The sequence below is a fragment of the Bidens hawaiensis genome, unplaced genomic scaffold (assembly GCF_021521415.1).
Source record: "Bidens hawaiensis isolate Kalapana, Puna unplaced genomic scaffold, B.hawaiensis_p1.1 tig00001721_1, whole genome shotgun sequence".
NCBI lineage: Eukaryota > Viridiplantae > Streptophyta > Magnoliopsida > Asterales > Asteraceae > Bidens > Bidens hawaiensis.
In genome coordinates, this window is record NW_027491098.1 from 1,057,233 (window position 1) to 1,065,033 (window position 7,801).

General features: G+C 36.5%; 1 pseudogene; it reads left to right on the forward strand.

The window, feature by feature from the left end:
- Positions 1-326: 326 nt before the first annotated feature.
- Positions 327-1,204, forward strand: LOC143595198 (transcription factor CYCLOIDEA-like; annotated as a pseudogene).
- The last annotated feature ends 6,597 nt before the right edge of the window (positions 1,205-7,801 follow it).

Consider the following 7,801-nt stretch of genomic DNA (forward strand, 5'->3'; position numbering starts at 1 on the left):
GCCTTTGAGCAAGTGATAATGGTGGTGATTTGTGACATAAAGGTTACGGTTCAGGTCTGAAAACAACCTCTTGCACCAAAAGTGTAGGGTAAGGTTGCGTGCATCAAATCGTAAAGTGATCATACCCATATCCAGACCCTGAGCAAACTTGACGGCCTAGTGCACCAAATAAGCCCTATTTTATGACCATGTATTGACTAAGTTAACATAGTCAAGCAATTTTGTCCTCGTCTAAAGCACTTACTTCTAAATCAATCTATAAATGCTCATCATTAAGACAAATGCAAATATGTTCTTATTACAATTTTACTTTATTTTTTCTTACAATGTATTCTTTAAGCCCTTTTCCTGAGCTTCCCTTATCCCCCAATGTCTTCATCACTCCCAACTTGTTATTTGATAATGAGAAAGAATGTGTTTGCTTTAACAATGACACATTTACCTCCGATGCCTGTTTCTTTCATTCTCCTCCGATCAAACAAGATTTTCTTGGTCAGCAACAATGTTTATCTGAAGGGCCAGTGCTACAGTCTGGCTAATATCATAATGATCTTTTAGATGTAGTAAGCTCTTGCTTTAAATCTCAGAAGAAAACGGGGGCATCAAAGAAAGCTAGACGCAGTAAGATCTGCACGGTTCGTGGTCCTAGGGATCGGAGGGTGAGATTGTCCATTGAGATCTCACGAAAGTTCTTTTGTCTACAAGACTTGTTAGGTTTTGACAAAGCAAGCAAAACTCTTGATTGGCTCCTTACAAGATCCAAGAACGCGATTAAGGAGTTGGTTGAGGGAACTAACCACTACTCATCTTCCACCATCAATGATCAAACGAAAGCGAGTTTTCTTGAATCCATTAAAGAAGATTCAGATGAGGGTAAATTAGGGCAAAAGAAGAAATTGGTAATGAAGTGTCTTGATGTAATAGAGAAGAATTCGACACGGAAATCGGTAGCAAGAGAGCAGTCAAGGGCCATGGCAAGAGCAAGAGCTAGAGAAAGAACAAGAGAAAAGATAAACATTAAAAAGCTTAATGACAACTTGAAGACACTAGTTCCAGATGAGTTTGACTGTCAAGTAAGCCCTTGAAACCTGTACCTCCAAAACAAATGGATTATGCGATTTAAGTGGGAATAAAGTTAATAACTAATTAAACAACCCAAATCAATAATTTTAGCTCTTTAGAGCATACAATTCTAGAGTAATTGTGTAATCATGCAATCAATCATTATAATTTGTACTTAAGGGAATGGGGATCATAAGTATGTTTTCACTAATATATATTTGTATTTGGTTGACAACAAGCAGCCAAGTTGTAGCTGATGGACTGTAATTAATGGTGGATTTCAAGTGATATTAGAAGGATACAAGCCTACAAATATTGTTTGATACTGAATTAAGCATATTTTATGTTTATTGATACGTTTGAGTTCTAGTAATAATTGTTGATTGATATGAGAGCCATTCGAAATTATCACGTAACATTATAAATATAGCCATTGATGTTTAGTTTTCTTTTCTAACTGCAAAAATTTAATTGCAAACACCGCAACCCTACAGAAAGCATGTAAACTTAAAAGTTAGAAATTGGAGGGTCTTCTTCGCCTGCTTATTAGTGTAAGGAGAATAATATTTGTGACACTAGACTAACCGGAAGTCTTTGAAAAACGTACCTGTGTTCAGAATCAATTGGCTAATCCATCAGAGAACAGCCATTTGGAAACTTGTGTTGTTTTGAGTGAGCCAAACCAGTCATGCTTACAGAATTGCTGGTTTATTTTCTTGAGGTTTCATTTTTGCTGACTCCTCATAACTAATTACATTCAAATATATAATCTGGGTAAAAATCTACTTAATTATACATAAATCCTTATGCATAAATCAATTCAAGATTTACAGTATTTGAAAACCAACTGTCTTTACCTTGATATTCTTCAACAGTTCTTGTATTCTTAATAAGAGAGGGTACCCTGAAAGGATAGGCCGGTAACTATTACATCCCTAACCCTAGCATCACATTGTCAAAATTGTTCAAGTTAGATCATTGGACAAATTTACTGAATTAGTTGGGTTCTTATATGCAGTTATATTTGTGCTTATTTTGGTTTAGGTGTTAAGAATTAAGATGTTTCAGAACTATAGCTAACTTTCACTAACATTACATTGCTATAACATTTGAAGTCATGTGACTTGACTAGTAAAAGAACAAATAAATATACTCAAACTTAGGGCTACAATACTAAAGACCCCTAATTTTTTCAGTTTGTTCGATTCATATTTGATTCATTGTTACTTCCGGCCAACTTGATTGCCTTTCAATCTCACCATTTACTGTAACAATTCTATGATATTTCTTTTTGGTTTCAATCTCACCATTTTCTGTTACAATTAATTGTAGGATCTTTTGTCTTTTAGAAACTGTACGTAAACATAAATTGCGTGTAATCATACTAGCGCTTGTTAAAATCCACTGACTCGGATCCAGTGACATGGGAAATGAAGCATAGAGCTTGGGGCCTTTGAAGTCACAAGTTCGATCCTGATCACGTACTCCATGGGGGTTTCATAGTTGTGTGGTTTTCTCAGGAACTAGGTGACGCGACAGTGGTCAATGCACCAATGTATGAGCTTCCCCGTGTCAGTGTATGCACCTTTGTTGTGGTGGTGCGACTTAGGTCGATAGACTTTGCCATTCGAAAAAAGAAAGAAATCCGCTAACCCTAAAAGGTTAAGCGGCCAGTCCTGAAAATTTAAGTTAGTTAACAAATTATTTGGTGTTCATATACGCAGCAACATTTATATATTCCGTAATTTAAGCAATATAATGAAATGATTTAGCTAAATCCTCATTTTCATGTTTTTTTAACACAAGCTGTGTATTTAGGCAGAGAAGGTGTTGAATAAACTATGTTGCTGCAGCAGTTATTAATTTATTATAATTATTATTATTATATTAGCTAATTTTAGTTGTTAAAACGTTCTTCACCTAATATCTTATAAAGCTATAATCACTGATGTAGACATCCCAACAATATTGCCTCAAGTACTCCCTCACGTATGCTCTTTGAATTTAAACTGTACATATAAACTTCTCCTCTATTTAACAGCTAATTTAAGTATGGGTGGGTCCACGTCATAATCTTGAAATATTGTATTTTGGTTTAGCAGTGGGGACAGGTGTCCCTTGCACTGGTACAACATGTTTCTAAAAGATATATAATTTAGTGGCTCAAGCTGTCTAAAACATTGTTTGGTACAGAGAATGGAAAAGGAGAGAAAATAGAAATGGAAATGGAATTGTAGAGAAAGAGAATTGGTATGGAGAATGAGAATCATTTCTCTTGTTTGGTACACGAGAAAATAAACAGAGAACTCTACCATACCCAACCCCACCTCCACCCAACCAGACACCACTCACCACCGCAGCCCCACCACCACAGCCCCACCACCACCAGCACCACCACCACAGCCCTTTCTTCAACCACAGCCCACCACCACCGGCTGCCGCCACCAAATCCCCTTCTTCAACCACAGTACACAAGAAATTAAAAAGATTCAAATTTTTGGAACATAAGATATAGAAAAAGGAGGCTCAGATCTGTCATCACTGCCTCTTTGGAGATTTTGTGGTGGTGGTTATGGTGGCGATGATGATGATGATAATCAGAAGCCACCTGCGACCACCGCCGATTTCCACCACCACTGTCACCCACCTGCGACCACAATCACCCGACCATCTGAAAACCCTAACCTACCACGAACCACCACTTGAAACCCTAATCTCCGTTCACCCGTACCACCTGCAACCTACAACCGGTTACCATCTCTGTGTTCACCACTGCGAACGGCGGAGACGGGGTGGTGGTTGCAGACTTGGAGACGAGGTGGCGGTTGCAGACTTGGAGACGAGGTGGCGGTTGCAGACTTGGAGACGAGGTGGCGGCCGGAGACGAGGTGGTGGCCGGAGACGAGGTTGTGACATGCTATGAGGAGGCTGCTGAGAAATGGATTTCTCTTTGTTTTAAAGAGAAATGGAATTCTCTAGTTTTAGAGAAATAGAAAGAGAAATAGAAATGAAAAGTGGAAAACAAACAAAAGAAATATTTCTAATTCCATTTCTCCCCAATCAAATCCCTCTACCAAACACCCCCAGCTGGTACTCATAGTTATTTTGCACGCGAGAAGCTTAAGCTGTCATTATATGTGTATATATATCTGTGTACGTATTGATCACAATCTAACATCAAAGTACACGAGGCAGGTGTGGACAAGTAATTCAAATCTTTTTTACTATTCATTGTTTTTATAATTTTCAACATTTTTTCTTGTAATCAGGATCACTGACATAGACATCACAATAGCAATAATATTGTCTCTCTTTTGCATTAGTTCAAAAGTTTTGCAAATTTGTTGAGGTCTCTGTCAATAAAGTTAAGGGCTAATATTAGATATTTTTGGCTAGACGTAAAATGGTAATGGATTAGATTCTATGCCCGATTCACGGGGAAATGGAGGAGATGGCTGAGCATATCTTCGTTTCACGCAGTTTTGCAAAAATTAACAATTTGGGAAAAGGTTGCAAACTGGTGTAGGGTTCCCGATATGTTTGCGTTTTCTGTCCGAGATCTATTGCACTAGCATAGGTTCATGGCGTTACAAATTTAGGAATTTCATGCTTTTTGTCTAAATACTTCTTGGTGTATTTGAAAAGTGGGAAATGATGTGTCTTCTAAAGGAAACCGCCCCGGTTAGAGCATGTTGTTGGAGAAATAAAAACACTTACTTTCTTATGGGTTCGACATTGGGTGAAATGGGTTGGTCTACTTGGTAAAGGTGGAAGGATTTTAGATTTGATTTTTGGCAGATGTTAAGGGTGACTTGGCGTATGCAATCATCGGGCTAGTGTCTTGCGAGTCTTGTTTGGTGTTATGATTAATAAAACTATATGTTGGTTGTTATAAAAAAAAAAGGTTAAATAAGGGTGAAATTTCCATAGTATATGGGAGTGTTTTGGATATAATTAACAAACTATGTGTGATTGAAAGGAAATAATTACGTTTCGATAGTGGGTCTACCTATTTATTATTTCTTATCATATGCTTTAGGGCAATCTAATCAATGCTTAACTATTTGTGTCCTGGTGTTTTGTCTTTCTTTTGATTTATTTAAATAAGTTCTTTTATATCCTAGTAGTTACGTAATAATACTTAAAATATATTACGTCATAAAAGAGTTATTAAATAAATTCAAGAAATTATGATATTTTTAAGCCTAAGAAAAATATATCTTTGTCACATCAGTACCACACGGATTTCCCCCTCTCAACGCATACCAAAGATCAACTTGTGAGTTACTTGTGAGTTACTAAAGATCAACCTGTGAAAAAAGCTTAATCGAGCCAAGCTTAAAAGGGACGAAATGGCTCGCAAACCTATACGTGCTGTCATTTATAAAAATAATATATATATATAATGTTTTGAAAAAATAATTAAATAACACACAAATATATATATATATATATATATATATGGGCAGTGGCGGAGGATAGTTGGGGCCAAGGGTGGCCCTGCCCCCTCCGTTTTTTTGCGCAATAGTGTCAATTTACTCGTTTCCGTCCGACATTTATATACGTAGTGTAAATTTACCTCTTTTCAACCGAAAATTTGATCACGGCGCCCTCCGTTTACCGTTTTTTAATGTGTATTTTCGTCTGGCCCCTCGACATCTTCGTCCAAGCTTCGCCACATACATATGGGAAGGTTCAAGAGAGAACTCAAAAAAAGTGGGGAATTAGGAAACTCTTAATTTTACGTGTAAAACAATAATATAAAGCTCAATTTCACATGTAAAAAAATAGTTTTATCATAAACTTTTTTGGATTTTTTTGTTTATATATACATGTAAAAGATACATTACAATAAAAAAAATAATTTTGTGAACAAATTTTTTTTTTACCTTTTTTTTAACTGAAATTGAGCCATTACATCCTCTTTTTTTACTTTATCAAGAGTTTCTCTTTCGATCACACAAATTAAAGTATAGTTCAAATACTCATAACCCATTCGATTGTGCAAATCCGTCTTGATAAGCTTCATTTAAGAAAAAGATCTTTCAACGATTGCGGTTGCAGCCGGTAATACTAACGCTAATTTCAATATACGATAAATCAAAGGAAAAATAACGCATTTTCCGGTTTCCACCATTACACAAGCAAGGTCACACATTCCACCTAATTTTTCAAGTTTATCATATATATTTAAAGTCTGATTAAAGGTCGTGAGATCACCCGAAATACACCGGAACAAGTTTATCATATATATTTAAAGTCTGATTAAAGATCGTGAGATCACCCGAAATACACCATCTTTCTTTATTTCTAAAGTCATTCGGATACATATTAGAAAATGTCACTATCTTCGATATGTCAATTTTATAAAATGAATCACAAGGATTTAAACCAAACATATTTTCTATCAACTAGCTGAGACCTCATTAAATCTATTTCGAAGTTTTGAATTTGCGTATCCAAAACGGTATTAAAAACTTCAATCTCAAAATGATGTCGATTAGTAATGATATTATTTCGGTTTCGTTGATTAGCATAACTTTCCGTCATATCTAACATCTTAATCTTGTTTTTTTTTTTCACAAAAAGATGCCACTCTAGCATACTCCTATCAAACCCGTTTTGTCTTAGATTATTTAATGTTTGGTTTGTCCCGCTTACCAGTTTATACGCTCTAACAAGTCTTGATTTAATTTTTTTGAAGACGTTTTCATAGAGCATTTGTGAGACCTAAAATAGCAGTCATTTCCCATGCCGAATCCTACTTCGTAAACACGTATAAGGTCCATAGTCCTTAACGACGTTCTCATCTATCATCTATAACACGTATAAGGCCCGTCGTCCTTAACTACGCCATCACATGCCAAGTCTATGTCCAACGGAAGTTAGAGGGATTTGCCATCCTAACTTACTAAGTCAGATATAGAACTCATTTGCCATTCCTGTACCTACATACACTTATTTGCATATACAATAATCACATCGTAGCATAAGAACACTCTAGGCGCTCTACACATCATTCATTTGACAATCATACTCCTTGTCGATACGTGCAATATCCGAAGATCGTTCACGCCCCGAAAAGCATTCATCTATCACGGTCATACATCATCTATACATTACATATAACATTCATATCTTTATTTATAACCTGACAGTATGCGCAATATCCGAAGATCGTTCGCGTACCGACAAGCAATCATTCATATCTATCATATATATCACATATGGCATACAGTTATCACTTAGGATAAATGTATTAACAAACACATCGAGTATGCACACAACCCCGAAAACATAACAAGGAATGGGGCTAGAAACTCACCTGAATTCTGTTACGCTCACCGATAGAAGTTATTCCTTCCTTGAGCTATGCACGACTAACTGTATAACAATTACACTTATCAATTAACTATCACTATCTATATGCATTTCTAGTTTATTCATAACCCACAACGAACGGGGGTTCGGGGACAGCGCCCCTGGCAGCGGGGTCTAGGGGCGGCAGCCCCTAGCAGGGTCAAACGGGCAGAGCCCCTGGCTGGGGTCGAGCTGCCAGGTTAGCTTGGAAAATTTTATTTCTATTAATTGTCGTAACACATTTTCCACTACGATTTTAAATTATTATTTAATTCGCCCACTTGTTTGCTATAACGAATTAAGCCTAATTCGTTATCTTTTTATCCTAATTCGCTATTCTGATTCGTTACCATATCATACCCTGATTCATCCTCTGATT